Here is a 17,663-nt window from a genome sequence, read left to right on the forward strand (position 1 = left end):
AAAGGTAGTGCCTCCATAACTTTAAGGCGAAAACCACTGCTGCTAGCTCTAAGTCATGAGTGGGGTAGTTAAGCTCATGCACCTTCAGCTGTCGAGAAGCATAAGCTATAACCTTCCCATGTTGCATCAGAACACATCCCAACCCCTTTTGCGAGGCATCACTGTAAACCACCAAACCTCCCGTCCCATCGGGGACAATTAACACCGGTGCAGACACCAAACGCTTTTTTTAGTTCTTGAAAAGTCTCCTCACACTCGCTGCTCCAAGTGAAGGTAGCATTCTTACGAGTCAACTGCGTCAACGGTGCCGCTAAACGAGAGAAATTCTGGATGAACTTCCTGTAGTAACCAGCCAACCCGAGGAAACTACGAATCTCTGTAACTGAACTAGGTCTTGGCCAATTGCTAACAGCCTCTACCTTGGCGGGGTCAACTACAATACCATCCCTGGTGACTATGTGACCTATGAAAGCCACTTTGTCCAGCCAGAACTCACACTTTGAAAACTTTGCATACAACTTCTTTTCTCGTAGTGTAGTCAAAACCTGCCTGAGATGCTCCTCGTGACACTCCTCAGTCTTGGAGTAAATCAGGATGTCATCGATGAACACAATAACAAATGCATCTAAAAAAATCCCTAAAAAACCGATTCATTAGATCCATAAAGGCTGTCGGAGCATTTGTGAGTCCAAAAGACATCACGATAAACTCGTAGTGCCCATACCTCGTTCTGAACGCTGTCTTTGGAATGTCGGCCTCCTTTAACCTTAACTGGTGGTACCCCGAACGCAAGTCTATCTTCGAGAACACTTTCGCTCCCTGAAGCTGATCAAAAAGGTCATCAATGCGTGGTAGGGGATACTTATTCTTAACCGTCACTTTATTTAGTTCCCTGTAGTCTATACAAAGTCGCATAGATCCGTCTTTCTTCTTAACAAAGAGCACGGGCGCACCCCAAGGGGACACGCTTGGGCGGATGAAACCCTTATCGAGTAATTCTTCTAACTGTAACTTCAGCTCTTTCAACTCTGCCGGAGCCATTCGATATGGTGCTTTTGAGATGGGGGCCGTCCCTGACAGCAACTCTATACAGAAGTCCACTTCGCGAAACGGAGGCAAGCCGGGGAGGTCCTCAGGGAACACGTCAGTGAACTCATTAACCACATGAACCGCCTCAATGCTTGGCACAACCTTCCTTGCATCCACAACGCTAGCCAAATAGGCCCAAGCACCACGCTGGAGAAGATATGATATGAACCAAAGTATCTTAGTGCTCAAGGATTTAAAGGAAGATGTTGGAAAATCCTATGTCCAAGTTGACAACAAATCGGAGTTGCATTAAATGCACTCTAGTTTCATTTATGGCTAACTCAAGTTGCATTCATGGAAGTCAAAGTTGAACTCAAGATGCATTCATGGAAGTCAAAGTGAACTCAAGATGCATTCATGGAAGTCAAAGTTGAACTCAAGTTGCATTCAATGAACTTAAGTACATCTCAAGCTTCATTTATTGCAAGTCATATATCAATTAATGGAACTACACTTCAAACTACTTCAAGTGAAGCTTCACTTACAATTGGGAGGTTACAAAGACTTTGAAGGGTGACCAAGACTTCAATTCTCAGATTTAAACCTATTTTTATTATATTTTCAGTTTTAAACATTTCATTTATGTGTTTTAAGTTACATTTTAGCTAGTGGATGTTATGGCCATCATGTAATTGGGAGTTACAACCTTTCAAATGCCTTTAGGTTACTTTTAGGGTTGTTTTGGAGGCTATAAATAGCCTAGTTTGTTTCCTTTGAAATAGAGATTTTGATGATTGAATGAAGTTGCTATTTTGCTTCAAAAAGCCTAGAGCTTGTTTTTCTTTGCAATTCTTGAGTGTTAGATTTGCATGCTAGAATCATTCAAGTAGTCTTGATCAAGCTATTTGTAGAGTGGTTCGAATCTTGAGTTTAGAAACAAGTTTTCTCTACTCTTGATATTGATCATCAAGGTAAATCCGTTCTAACTTCTTCCTTGGGTTGACATCATCTTGATTTGGGGGTTTTAGCATTTGTGATCTAGGGGTTTGCACAACCATAAGGGTTCTTGGATCCAATTGGCTATTGTTTTCTTATCAAGATAGCTGGCCTTCAATGCCGACACCACCCTTGGGACCCCGACTTTAACTTCTTTAAAGGTAAAGTTTTGTCCGGAGGGCAAGCGAAAACTAACTTCCTTCTTTGAGCAATTAATATTAGCCCGGTTAGCAGCTAACCAATCCATGCTTAGTATCACATCGAAATCCTGCATATCCAGTTGAATTAACTTTACCTCCAAGGTCTGACCATCGAACGAGAGCTGGCCTCCTTTCACCACTTGACTAATGACCAACACAGATCTTGACAGTGTTGATACAGACAACAAGAAGCCTAACGATTCTAGCTCTAGGTCTGCATGTCGAACAAAGGTAGAAGCAATGAAAGAATGACTAGATCCAGAGTCAAATAATGCGTAAGCAGGCATACTAAGCACTAAAATAGTCCCTGCAAGTAACACGCATGCAATAAAGCACAAGCATATACACACAACTCAAGACTCACAAAGAAAAGGTACCTGTGACCACCGCCTCGGCATGCTCAACATCCCCTCGGTGAGAGCGAAGACGCGCGCCCTTTGGGTTCCACCTTGAGCTGCAGCTGCCGCAGGGGTCTTCTGGCCTAACGCTTGGGTATTCGAGCCGGTCATCGAACACTCCCTTGCGAAATGTCCTTCCTTCTGGCACCTGAAACATATTCTTTTTCCCAACCAACATGGCCCAGCATGGTTCTTCTTACAAGAGGGGCACACCGGAGGAGCAGTCTGTCTTTGCACATGGTGCTGGTGTCCTCTTGAGGATTGACTGGAGGAGAACGATGCAAATTTCCTCTTGACCCCCGAGCTGGAGCCTATTACCCGCTGAAACTGAGGCTCCTCAAGACATGTCCATAACCAACGCACACCTGACTGCCGCTGCGTATGTAGTTGGTTCCTTGAGAACAAGTAGCCCCTTGATCTCCCTACGCAAACCGTCAATGAACTTGTCAATCATTAATTGCTCAGTAGGAATATATTGCATTCCAAAACGGGACAGCTCAGTGAACTTCCTTTCGTATTGGGCCACGGTTAGGCTCCCTTGAGTGAGACGGGGAAACTCTGCCTGTTTTTCATTCCTGACAGTCACGGGGAAATAGTACTGATAAAGTAGGTCCTTAAATCTTGCCCACGTGACGGGTACGTTGGCGTGATCCTCCGCTGCTGCCACCGACTCCCACCAATTTACTGCTTCCCCCCGAAGCATAAAAACTGCTCCCCGAACCTTGAAATCGTCGAAGCATCCAAAATACACATAAAGGGCTTCCAGCTCCCTGACCCATTCCGCGGTAGCAGTAGGCCTCTCACTCACCCCGTTGAAAACGGGTGGCCCAAAGCGTTTGAAATCCCTGATAAACTGGACCTCATCTTCGGAATTTGTGCCCGGCGAGGCTGCTGCACTTGAGCTCCACCGGCTCCATTCGCATTATCTAGTAGTACTTGCAATGCCTCAGCTAGCAACGCCACCTGGGGATTCACCTGGGGAACTCCCTGAGGAGCTGCCTGAGGGACCGGGGGTGCTACCCCTCTAGGAACTACCGGGGGAACATTTGGATCCGCTGCTCCCTCACCCCTAGGATTCGGATCCTCATAGTTGTGAGCTCTCGTGTTCCGCCGGAAAGCCATTGTCTAAAAGAATAGAGCACCCAGGTCATTATCGCACTAACAAGGGCACAACACAAGTGCAAAGTTCAAGCGAGTTTATATAATGAACCAAGGAAACATGCTAACTTATCTAATATCAGACAACAATGATATCTCAACCATAAGCAATGTAAAGCATTCATGATCGAACAAACTGAACTAGAAAACGTACCTGGTGATGACGAGGAGACTGACAAGGACCATACACTATCGACCTAGATTCTAGGACAGTCTGCAGGAACAACTCCGCTCTGATACCAATTGTAACACCCCAGAACTTCCCACACACTTCTAGGTCACGTTAACTACCCACCTGTCTAAACTTAACACCAAACACGAGATGACAACTCCCTGTGAAATAATTATATAAAATAAAGCTTCAACTCTTATCAATTTACTAATGAATCAAATCTATAGAATATAAATCAAACATCATCCGTGGACAACCTCATGAGGCAACTTTATTATTCCAACTAGGCAAACTAAATGAATGGAAGAAGACTAAAATAAACACCTATTCCGAAATAAAGTAGACAACGAGTGGGAACCTCCCAATTATTCAAATAAGAACAAATAGTTTATTGACCAAAACATAAGGTCTTAACCATCTAAACCTAAGCTAAGCAAAAGTAACTACGCAGCCTATGGTCCTTGCTCGTCATGTCTCCTCCGTCTCATCACCATGATCGCCAACGAATCCTTCACCTGAAACAATAATTGTAGAGGGGGGGTGAGTATATAAAATATACTCCGTAAGTAGCCCTCACCAACAACACACAAACATCATGCTCACACAAAATCATGAACCATTCTTAGTCATGCTCTTCATCACATTATGCAATCAAACATAGACACACTCTATCTGATTCGGCGACAACCACAACCATGAACAAATTAGTTACCAACCTCGAGTCTCTCTAACATCTCAAGCACCTCTACGCTTATCACAGCTATCTTAGCCTTCCACAGCTAACTCCTTCGAGTAGAGTCGGCCCCTGACCATTTTTACCCAGAGCCCCGACACTACTGCATCGGCCCTCGACCATTTTTACCCAAGGCCCCGATGACTTCACCATCTATCGGCCCTTGACCATTTTTACCCAAGGCCCCAATAGTTTTCCTTCCAAAAAGACTCCTCGCATCGACCCTCGACCATTTCTACCCGAGGCCTCGATACTCAATTAGTGACGTATCAGCCCCCGACCATTTATTCCCGAGGCCCTGACATTCACCCATTCACTTTCCCCAAGAATCCAACGTTCCTTATCATAACCAACTCCACATCAACCCCTAGCCTGCGAACAGGGTCCGAAAATATACTTCTATTACACCCACATCTCATAAGAAAATAATATGACTCAGACCAGCACGCTCGCAACATAAAGAAACATTTATATATGCTCAACCAGCACGCTCACATCATAAATGAACATTTATATAAACTATACAAGCACGCCCACATCATAAGAAATGATAAGAAAACAATAGCCAATTGGATCTAAGAACCCTTATGGTTATGCAAACCCCTAGATCACAAGTGCTAAAACCCCCAAATCAAGATGATGTCAACCCAAGGAAGAAGTTAGAACGGATTTACCTTGATGATCAATATCAAGAGTAGAGAAAACTTGTTTCTAAACTCAAGATTCGAACCACTCCACAAGATAGCTTGATCAAGGCTACTTGAATGATTCTTGCATGCAATTTGATAAGCACCAAGGTTGCTCGTGTTTACAAAGCTAGAGGTCCTTCTAGGATCCTTGCAAACATTCACAAAAACGACTAACTTACCGAATGATTCCAACCAAGAGTAAGGTTAGAAGATGAATCACTCTTAGATCGGACTTAGAATCTACGATAGACACTCCTAGATCCTAAGACGACTCACTCCAGAATTAGCTTGATCGAGACTAATCCAATGAATCGGTTTAACATCAAACCTAAAGCAAGATTTGAAAGAAGCAACACCAAAAGTGTTAAGGAACAAAAGTTCTTGAATTTCAGTATGTTTTAATCTTAAGTTCTCCATAACAAGAGCATTACAAGCCTTTAAATAGGCCAAATGGTCGTTTAACATAAGAACACCAAAAATTTTTCAAAATACTACTTAATGCAAATTGTAGAAAATAAGACATGCAAATTAAAACTTGATTGCACATCATTCTAGACACTTAAATGCGGATCAGAAAACGTAGTCATGCTTCAAATGGTCTTATCTATGTGCTGTAGGAGGCGCTTCACATTTGGATATGGTTTGACAACTTTTGACTTCACAAACTCCAAAGAGGTGCAATCTGAAAAGGCACCTGTTCACGAATCTGCACACTTTTTTTGTCCTCCGTGCCATCTCTCAAAATAGACAACTTCTCCCGTGTCATCTTTGCTCCATTCTCTTCTTGACTCATTGAAGTAACATTATGAATAAATTCGGGCTCAAAACTCTTTGTTGCTTCTTGTGCATTAACAAGCTTTTGAAGGTGCAGTGTGAAAGCCTCTTGAATCTTCCTTGCCTTTCTTGTAATAATTGCTCCTTTGATATATGTAATTGGTCACAAATGGATTCGTATCAAGCTCTGAGCCCATACTTGTCTCTGCTTGGGACTTATTTTTCGTGATTTTGAATGTTCTCTTTACCTTTTGTTTTGTTGCCTTCATCTCGGGCTGTGAGATCCTCCTTATGCTTTTCTTGTTTTAATATATTTTATTTACCTTTGCAAAAAAAACACAACATAATGAAAAGAACTTTTCGTGTGCCTCAGATCTTCGAATGCTTTTTTTTTTCTACGGTTTTCTTTCTTTTTGCTACTGTTTTTCTTTCTTTTTGCTACTGTTTTTTTCTTTCTTTCTTTTGCTTATGTTTTTTTTTTCCTTTTTTTTTCTTTTGCTTCTAATTTTTTTTTCTTTGCTAATGATCCGAGAGCAAAATAGAGGAATTTCAAGACAAGTTATGTCTTGTTACACTTTGTTAGAAACTACTTTCGAAAAAGGAAAATAACAGAAAAATAAACTTACATAAAGTAAAGATATTTCACCTCTAGAGTCAGCCAAAGGATGTCGACCAATGCTCTGATACCAAATGATAAGCGCCAAGGTTGCTTGAGTTTACAAAGCTAGAGGTCCTTCTAGGATCCTTGCAAACATTCACAAAAACGACTAACTTACCAAATGATTCCAACCAAGAGTAAGGTTAGAAGATGAATCACTCTTAGATCGGACTTAGAATCTATGATGGTCACTCCTAGATCCTAAGACGACTCACTCCAGAATTAGCTTGATCGAGACTAATCCAATGAATCGGTTTAACATCAAACCTAAAGCAAGATTTGAATGAAGCAACATCAAAAGTGTTAAGGAACAAAAGTTCTTGAATTTCAATATGTTTAATCTTAAGTTATGATAAGAAAACAATAGCCAATTGGATCTAAGAACCCTTATGGTTATGCAAACCCCTAGATCACAAATGCTAAAACCCCCAAATCGAGATGATGTCAACCCAAGGAAGAAGTTAGAACGGATTTACCTTGATGATCAATATCAAGAGTAGAGAAAACTTGTTTCTAAACTCAAGATTCGAACCACTCCACAAATAGCTTGATCAAGACTACTTGAATGATTCTAGCATGCAAATCTAACACTCAAGAATTGCAAAGAAAAACAAGCTCTAGGCTTTTTGAAGCAAAATAGCAACTTCATTCAATCATCAAAATCTCAAATCTCAAATCTGTTTTTCCAAGTGAACAAGCTAGGCTATTTATAGCCTCCAAAACAACCCTTCAAGTAACCTAAAAGATTTGTAAAGGTTGTAACTCCCTACTACATCAATACCATAACCACCACTAACACAAATAAAACTTAAAACACATAAATGAAATGTTTAAAACTGAAAATACAATTAAACATGCTTTAAATCCGAGAATGAAACTCCTCCACCATAAAACCAAGAGTTTGTAACCCTTCAAGAGTGAATGAACTGGAGTTTGAACTACTTTCAAGTACTTTGAAGTCTTGTTCATTTAATGCATCTTGAGTTCAACTTAGACTTCCATTAATGCAACTTGAGTTTGTAGTAGATGAAGTTGGACTTGTTCTTGACTTCATTCAATGCCACTTGAGGTTGCCATAAATGGCACTAGAGTGCATTTCATGCAACTCCAATTTGTTGTCAACTTGGACATAGGATTCTCCAACAACTTCCTTTAACTCTTTGAAGACTAAGACACTTTGGTTCATAGAAGGAGAAACCATGAAGGACCCGTAGCTTCTTGGATTGAGTTCAAGGAACTCATGAAGAGAAGATTTGTGCCACCACACTTCCATAGAGCAAATTCAAGGAAACTTAATAAGCTCTACCAAGGCACCAAGGGACTTGAAGACTACCACAAGGAGATGGACATGTTGATAAGCTGATTGCAACTATAGGAAGATGAGGAGACCACTATGCACTACAAGAAATGGAGTTTTCAGCGACAAACTTTTAGAGACATATTAACAACAATGTTACTAAAATGTGCTTTCAGCGACATCGTCGACATATGATGTCGCTGAATCTCCTTTTCAGTGACGTGTTGAGATAGATGTCGCTGAAAGTAAGTTTCAGCGACACAGGCTGTGTCATTGATACTGTTTTCAACGACACCGTCAACCGTATGTCGCTGAAAGTCTATTTTCAGTGACACCGTTAACAAACTGTCGCTGAAAGTGCCCTAAACAGTTTTAGTGACACATAAGTTGGATTTGTGGCTGAAAATGTAATTTTATCCCAAATGAAACCCACTTCGGGATTTTACAATACATTTTCAGCGACGCCGTCAATAGAATGTCGCTAAAAGTGGATTTTCAGCGACGCTGTTAGGTAAATGTCACTGAAAAATCACTTTCAGCGACACTGTCAATTGACGGCGTCGCTGAAGAGATTTTCAGCGACACATAAGTTGTATGTGTCGCTGAAAATCTCTGATTTTTATCCCAAATCAGTTCGCGATTTCACAAACCCTCGCCGCCAACGCAATTTCTTCTCCCATCCATCGCCGCATCGCCGATTTCAGCACCTCCCCTCTTCGTTCATCTCCTCCAGTTGCCGGTCTCGAGGTGTGGTGGTTGTTGTCGCCCATAGTCGCCGGATTCAAGTGGGTAGCGTCGGATTCGAGTGGGTAGTCGCGAATTCGAGTGGGTAGTCGCCGGATTCGAGTGGGTATTGTTTAATCTCTCCCTTTAAGTTGTATTTTCACTTTTGGATGGTTTAAAATTTGATTTTGGAATGGGTTAAAATGTGGGTTGTTTAGATTTATGAATCCTATTTTAAATAGAAATTTATGTGCGTTGTTTTGATTAGGATTTGATTTTGGAATGAGTTAAAATGTGAGGTGTTAGTTGTATTTTCAGTTTTGGATGGTTTAGGATTTGATTTTGGAATGAGTTAAAATGTGGGTTGTTTAGATTTATGAATCCTATTTTAAATAGAAATTTATGTGGGTTGTTTTGATTAGGATTTGATTTTGGAATGAGTTAAAATGTGAGGTATTAGTTGTATTTTCACTTTTGGATGGTTTAGGATTTGATTTTTGAATGAATTAAAATGTGGATTGTCTAGATTTATGAATCCTATTTTAAATAGAAATTTATGTGGGGTGTTTTGATTTGGTATTTTCACTTTTGGATGGTTTAGGATTTGATTTTGGAATGAGTTAAAATTTGGGGTGTTTTAATCTCTCCCTTAAGTTGTATTTTCACTTTTGGATGGTTTAAAATTTGATTTTGGAATGAGTTAAAATGTGGGTTGATTAGATTTATGAATCCTATTTTAAATAGAAATTTATGTGGGGTGTTTTGATTTGGTATGTGCAAGTCATTGAGCTAATAGAAGTAGAGTTCTTGCTTTGCCTTTTGAAAGGCATTTCTGATTCTATAGATTGCAATGAATTGTTTGATTGTAACACTTCTACTATTGTAACACCTACACCTCAAGAAGCATATGATGTTGTGTGTGAGTTAGGGAAAAAGGCGCATGAGGTCGAGACAAAATCATGTGAATTGTTTGAAAAAGAATCTTGTGTGAGAGAAAAGCATGAGATTAGTCTATGGCCTAAAGAGAAAAATGAGAGAAAAGCCAAGAATGTAAGCTTGTTTGAAAAAGTTTGTGATGTCTATGTCTTATTTTCCAAACAAAACATTCTTGATCTTTTGTACAAAGGCGTTTGTTATCTAACGGGAGAGCTTAAACCATGTTGGGCTAGTGTTTCTCTTGAGTTTTTACAAGAGGCTAGAACACTCATTGAGAAAGATTGAACCAAAGAATGCTTCCAAAGTACACAATGGCAGCCAACATGTGGTTTACAAGGCTGAAGCATCTCGTGAGAAACAAAAGTCCAAATTTGTTTCTAAATTCATTCATGGCAAGAAGCATACAATGTTCAAACCGGCTGATTGGGTTTGGAGATCCTATTGGAATGATCGATTTTTTGATAGAAAGAAGTGGAAGAGGAATCCATGTAGAGATATATGTTCGATGAGAAATTCAACAAGAGAACACTCGAATTAATGAACTTGTATTTGTATTTATGTATGTGAGTGTTACAATCTCTGATGTATAATCCTCTGATTAATTCTCTCAAATGTAAACTTTAATTCAAGGGCTTGTGGGCTTGTTCTTGAATCAATGGTTGATGCCTTCCGCTTCTTGCTTGTCGAAGGATCTTTGAGGTCTTCGACTTTGAACTTGTTGAAGACTTTGACTTGTTGATGAAGTTATTTGACTTGTAGCTTAATGAAGACTTTGTGAAGCCTTCGGCTTTGCGTTGGTGAAGTTCTTCGGTTTGCGCTGGTGAAGTTCTTCAGCTTTGCAGCTTGTGAAGTTCTTCAACTTTGCAGCTTGTGAGGTGCTTCGGCTTTGCAGCTTGTTGAAGTTCTCCGACCAATTTGATGAAGACTTTGCAGTTTGACGGAGTCTTCAAGTATTGTTGCTTGGGAAGATAATATCCAATGTTCTTGAAGTCTCGTACTCTTCAAGTCTCCAATTCTTCAAGTCTTGTTGGCTTTGGATGCTTCGCTTGACTCCGGATGCTGAAAACTCTGAGTCTGAAATTCTTCTCAATCCTCTGAATGCCTTCGCTCTGGATCCACTTCGCCCTCTGAACGGTTGTAGATGACTCTGAATCTCCGATGCTTATGGATCCCTCCCCCCCTCAAATGAGAGGTGACCCCTCTATTTATAGAGTTTTGGTGGGTCTTATATGGGCCATGGGTTTAATGGGCCAAGGGCTTGAGCCCAATCTCTTTATGGATTTGATCCAATTAGTTGATTTCATCGGACGGCTATAAAAGAGACATTCACCAATTTTAAATTAATTTATGACACATGTATATTTGTGATTTGTCCTTAAATTGTGACGTGACATTTAGTAATTGGCCGAAATTTCTTTTTCAACAAATGCCCCCTTTTCGAGATTTATACACGTATATGAGTGTGTGAATCTCGAAAAAGTAATATGAGATATTTAACCAAAATTATAGAGCATGGTTTATAATTTTGATTCAATGTACATATCAATTTTAGCACCAAATTTTGATTTTTTTTATTCTCGACTAAATTTCTACTCGTATTCTGAATTTTGGAGTAGAATTTGATAAAGTATGACATTTAAAATTTGAAATTGGCATCCTTATTTGACTTTGACTTTGATTTTGGAGATATTTAAACTTGATTTACGGATTTAATTTGTGTACTCCATAAATAATATGTCAAACCAACATTTCCCTCGTCAAATTTGAAATAATATTTTCCAACTATAGAGACATTTAACTTTGATTCACCTTTTTATTTGGTTACCAAAATTAAAACCCATAATGTGGCCAAGACTTTGATTTGAATTTGACAAATAATATATTCAAATTTTGCTTCAGAATAAAGCTTAAAATTTAACCTAATTTTGATTTGGGGTAAGATTTAAACTCTAACATTTGAACGAAAAGCAAGAGGAATTTGGTGACATTTGCTTCCAAATTGATTTTATTTGGATTTGGACCGCTGGAGAGATTTGATTCCAAGTTTATTTACGTAAATGGCCCCTGATTCATTCGAGTTTAGAGTAAAACAGGAATTGGAGCTTTGTCTTGAAGAGATTGAATTGGGTTGCTGTCAAATAAGGCAGTACCAAAAATTTTGATTCGCAATCAAGCAAATCCTTCCCGATTCGAATTGTAGGAAAAAAAAAAAAGAAAGAATCTCATCCTCCCCAAAAAAATCATTGATTTGAAATCAATGAGATCCAATAATTATATTCTCCAAATTATATATAATGGAAGACACTGCGAACAAGTGAGTCGTCGGGGTGAAAGTAGATGGCGTGGGCGTTCGTGGTTGCAGCATCGCCGCCTGGTTCGTCAGTGTGATTTCTACCGTTTTGCGATATTGCTCAAGAAAGAGATGGCCTGGGTCAGTCTACCGGTGTGGGTTTCAACGCTCCTAAAGATGGTCGCCGGCAAAGTATTGGCAGTCACCTTTGCTATGCCACCACATATCGTGGTCTGGTGGCTCGCTGGCTCGATGATGGAGGTTTGAGGTCCTCCAGTAAAGCTGAATGTGGAAGAGAGAGAGATTTTCTCTCTCTTCTTCATATGCAGGCGGTGGCCAATACGGCTGCCTTCTTAGTGTTGCTATTTTTTTTATTTTTTTTCATCTTATTTTTCTTTTCGTTTTCTTTTCTTTTTTTTTATTTGCAATTTTTTTTAAGACTTCGCCAACAATACTTCTTTTTTTTTCATCTTTTTTTTTGTTTTTTTTTCAATGCCAGCACCTTTTTTTTTTTAAATATAACTTTGACCTCCACTTTTTTTTTTCCCTTCAAATGTACTGCTTCTAACAACATTCTTTTTCCTTGCAGCAATCGATTATCTTTGACAAACATTAAGCAGTGATCACCTACCTTGTAGTGATTTCATTGTTGAGTAGGTTAATGCCTCTTTTGTTGGAGGTGTTCCTAGGTTAGCGGTGGTCACCTTCCCTGCAGTGATTTCATCGTTGAGTAGGTTAACGCTTATTCTGCTGGTTGAAGTGTTCCTAGGTCAGCATGATCACCTTCCTTGTAGTGATTTCATTGCTGAGTAGGTTAACGCTTCTTCCGCTAGTTGAAGTGTTCCTAGGTCACGGTGGTCACCTTCCCTGAGGTGATTTCGTTGCTGAGTAGGTTAACGCTTATTCCGCTGGTTGAAGTATTCCTAGGTCAGTATGGTCACCTTCCTTGCAGTGATTTCACTACTGGGTAGGTTAACGCTTCTTCCGCTTGTTGAAGTGTTCCTAGGTCAGCAGTGGTCACCTTCCCTGCAGTGATTTCATTGCTGAGTAGGTTAACGCTTCTTCCGCTGGTTGGAGTGTTCCTAGGTCAGCAGTAGTCACCTTCCCTGTAGTGATTTTATTGCTGAGTAGGTTAACGCTTCTTCTGCTGGTTGAAGTGTTCCTAGGTCGACAGTGGTCACCTTCCCTACATGATTTCATTGCTGAGTAGGTTAACGCTTCTTCCGCTGGTTGAAGTGTTCCTAGGTCAGTAGTGGTCACCTCCTTTGCAACGATCAAGTGGGTGTAGCGTCTTCACCAAGGATCGAGCGGGTGCAACTTCTTCGCTGAGGATCGAGTGCAACTTCTTCGTCAACAATCGGGGGGTCGATCGAGGGGGTGCAACTTCTTCGCCAACGATCGAGCGGGTGCAGCTTCTTCGCCGACGATCGAGCGAGTACAAATTCTTCGCCAAGGATCGAGTGTAACTTCTTCGCCAACGATCGAGGGGGTGCAACGTCTTCACCAATGATCCAGTGGGTGTAGCGCCAATGATGAAGGGGGTGCAACGTCTTCGCCAACGATCGAGCGGGTGCAACTTCTTTAGCTACGATCAAGCGTGTGCAGCTTTTTTATCAACGATCCAGTGGGTGCAGCTTCTTCGCCAAGGATCGAGAGGGTGCAACTTCTTCGCCAAGAGTCGTGTGCAACTTCTTCGCCAATGATCGAGGGGGCGCAACGTCTTCGCCAATGATCCAGCGGGTGCAGCGCCAACGATCAAGCGGGTTCAACTTGTTTGCCAACGATCGAGGGGGTGCAACGTCTTCGCCAATGATCGAGCGGGTGCAACTTCTTTACCAACGATCGAGCGTGTGCAACTTCTTCATCGACGATCTAGTGGGTGCAGCTTCTTCACCAAGGATCGAGAGGGTGCAACTTCTTCGCCAAGGATCATGTGCAACTTCTTCGCCAACGATCGAGGGGGTGCAACGTCTTCGCCAATGATCCAGCGGATGCAGCGCCAACGATAAAGCGGGTTCAACTTGTTTGCCAACAATCGAGGGGGTGCAACTTCTTCGCCAAAGATCGAGCGGATGCAGTGTCTTCTTCAACGATCCAGCGAAAACTCTGTTTGGGGATGATGCCTATCATAAAGAGGAAAACCTACTTTGATGGTTTATGCCCCTGGTGACCATCCTTCATTGTGCTGTAGAGCTAGCCTTCAATAGGGTTGAGTATCGTATCACCACCATTGGGAAGGTTGTACATATGCATCTTGCAGCGTCATTGTGGTGTCGCCATATTTTTTTTAAAGATCTTTTTTTTTTACCTGGATTTTTTTTAACTTGATTTTTTTTTTGAACTTGGATTCTTTTTTTTTAGCTTGATTTTTTTTTCTAACTTGGATATTTTTTTTTTAACTTGGACTGAACTTAAAATTTTCTTTAAGTTGCCTACGTACCCTTTTAAAGAGAGGGATCAAGTCAGAACGTAGTTCATTTGCAAAATTTTTTTTTTACCGTTCACCTTTTAAACTCATGTGGGCTAGGAGTATCGTGCAGTTTAGACTCTTGATATAAGGAGCGTTACATTTCAAATGTCATGATTTTGACCATATCCTTCATTTGTAGGATTGGTTGAAATGACAAGACTTTGCTTCACCTTCAAGCAACTTTCCGTACTTACGACAAGAGAGAATTTTCTCTTCATACGTGAAGGAACAAGCCTGTCAATGTTTTTGCCATCAAATTTTTTCGTCTCCAAGATCTTCATCTTTCCTTTGTTTCGATCATTTGCCCCCACTTTAAGACGATCCGAAGTATATGTTGAAGCTGGATTTTTTATTGATGTGGAGACACTTAACCTTTGGAAGACTGAAGGTCGAGTCAAACATTGATTTTCTTCTTTCATCGCGGCCATACTCATTCTTTGGAAGACTGAAGCTCGAGTAGCTGAAGGCTTGACGCGATCAAAGACATAAGTCTTTTGTTTGATTTCTTTTGAATCGTCGACTTCCTCCACATTTATGTAATGTGTACTTGCAAATTCGTCCACATTTTGACCATGAAATGACTTTGAGCATATTTGATTGCGTGTGTTTGTCGCTACTCCAATATGATTTGCTTGAGCTAATTCATCAATGTCCAGCTCGATTTTTCCTTCTTGAGCTAACTTTAGAATTAGTTCCTTTAAGATGAAGCATTTCTCCACTGGATGGCCAACAACTCTATGGTATTTGCAGTAGTTGGGATCATTTACTTTTCTCATCTCTTCTGGTCGTTTGCATTCAGGGAGTTCGATCAATTGCATTTTCAGTAGTTGTTCTAACGTGTCAGAGATGTCAGAATCAGGAAAAGGATAATCTTTTTCTTGTCTATCCTTTAAAGTTAGGCGACGCCTTTCAGTCTCTTGTCGTTTTTCGACCCTCTTATCCTTTCTTTTTGAAGAAGATTTTAGAGAAGTTGTGTTCATAACTATTGATTCTTCAAGAGTCGTCTCAGGATTCTTGCTCATTCTCTTTAAGTTAGGGACTAAAAGTTCTTTATCTCCTCGATTAGCAATACTTAGCTCCATGTCGTGGGCGCGGGTTGCTAATTCTTCAAACGTGCGAGGTTTTATTCCTTGAACGATGTAGAGAAGTCCCCAATGCATACCTTGAATGCACAACTCGATAGCAGATAATTCCATTAGTCGATCTTTGCAGTCGAGACTCAAAGCTCTCCACCTATTGATGTAATCAACAACAGATTCATCTTTTTGTTGCTTAGTGTTGGTGAGTTCCATCATGCTTACGATTCGCCTTGTGCTGTAGAACCGATTTAAGAACTCTCTTTCCAATTGCTCCCAACCGTTGATGGACTCAGGCTCCAGATCTGTGTACCAGTCAAAAGCATTGCCCTTTAGTGTTCGGACGAATTGTTTGACGAGTAGATCTCTTCGAGTGCCAGCATTTTCACATGTCTCAACGAAATGAGCAATATATTGCTTAGGATTGCCTTCTCCGTCAAATTGTTGGAACTTTGGAGGCTGATATCCCATAGGCATTATCAAGTTGTCGATCCTCTTGGTGTACGGTTTGGAGTATGTGAGGGAGCTTTGAGAAGGTCTGCCGTACTGAGCTCTGATCGAATTTGTGATCATATCTTGGAGCTGCCGGACAGATAGTGAAGCAATTGAAACAGAGTGTTCCAGTTGTCCTTCTTACATGATGTTCTTTCTTTTGTCGCTGACTTTCGCAATTTGATTTTGGCTTGACTCAGCAACATTTGCAACATCTTGAATTTCGATCTGGTTCATAAGGGACGCAATCTTATAGTCCCTCTCTTCGACCATTTTTGTCAGCATGTTAAGTTTCTTCTCCATTTCTACCAACTTTTCTTCCATGGTGGATGGAGCTTCCTTGGATGCCATTACTTTGGTTTGAAAGAAAGAGATGAGAGGTAGAGAGGTCCCACTGGACGTGCCAATTTGTTCGACGAGAAATTCAACAAGAGAACACTCAATTAATGAACTTGTATTTGTATTTATGTATGTGAGTGTTACAATCTCTGATGTATAATCCTTTGATTAATTCTCTCAAATGTAAACTTTAATTCAAGGGCTTGTGAGCTTGTTCTTGAATCAATGGTTGATGCCTTCCGCTTCTTGCTTGTCGAAGGATCTTTGAGGTCTTCGGCTTTGAGCTTGTTGAAGACTTTGACTTATTGATGAAGTTATTTGACTTGTAGCTTAATGAAGACTTTGTGAAGCCTTCGGCTTTGCGCTGGTGAAGTTCTTCGGTTTGCGCTGGTGAAGTTCTTCAGCTTTGCAGCTTGTGAAGTTCTTCAACTTTGCAGCTTGTGAGGTGCTTCGGCTTTGCAGCTTGTTGAAGTTCTCCGGCCAATTTGATGAAGACTTTGTAGTTTGACGGAGTCTTCAAGTATTGTTGCTTGGGAAGATAATATCCAATGTTCTTGAAGTCTCGTACTCTTCAAGTCTCCAATTCTTCAAGTATTGTTGGCTTTGGATGCTTCGCTTGACTTCGGATGCTGAAAACTCTGAGTCTGAAATTCTTCTCAATCCTCTGAACGCCTCCGCTCTAGATCCACTTCGCCCTCTGAACGGTTGTAGATGACTCTAAATCTCCGATGCTTATGGATCTCTCCCCCCCTCAAATGAGAGGTGACCCCTCTATTTATAGAGTTTTGGTGGGTCTTATATGGGCCATGGGCTTAATGGGCCAAGGGCTTGAGCCCAATCTCTTTATGAATTTGATCCAATTAGTTGATTTCATCGGACGGCTATAAAAGAGACATTCACCAATTTTAAATTAATTTAGGACACATGTAAATTTGTGATTTGTCCTTAAATTGTGACGTGGCATTTAGTAATTGGCCGAAATTTCTGTTTCAACAATATACATTTGACTTTTGATGATTTTAAGAGTGCTCTACACTGCGAGTTTGATGAAGATTACATATTCAATGCTGCTGATTTCCGTCCATTTGATGTAGGAGATCCTTTTGATTCGAGGACGAATCCTTTTGAAGAACGGGAGGATGATATGAACCAAGTATCTTAGTGCTCAAGGATTTAAAGGAAAATGTTGGAGAATCCTATGTCCAAGTTGACAACAAATCGGAGTTGCATTAA

At 40.6% G+C, this 17,663-nt stretch overlaps 1 pseudogene; it reads right to left on the bottom strand.

Moving 5' to 3' along the window:
- Positions 1 to 14,624: 14,624 nt before the first annotated feature.
- Positions 14,625 to 16,442, bottom strand: LOC148210841 (uncharacterized; annotated as a pseudogene).
- Between the last annotated feature and the right edge of the window lie 1,221 nt (positions 16,443 to 17,663).

The sequence above is a fragment of the Momordica charantia genome, assembly GCF_013281855.1.
Source record: "Momordica charantia cultivar OHB3-1 chromosome 6 unlocalized genomic scaffold, Mcharantia_2.0 BLBB01000006.1, whole genome shotgun sequence".
Lineage (NCBI taxonomy): Eukaryota > Viridiplantae > Streptophyta > Magnoliopsida > Cucurbitales > Cucurbitaceae > Momordica > Momordica charantia.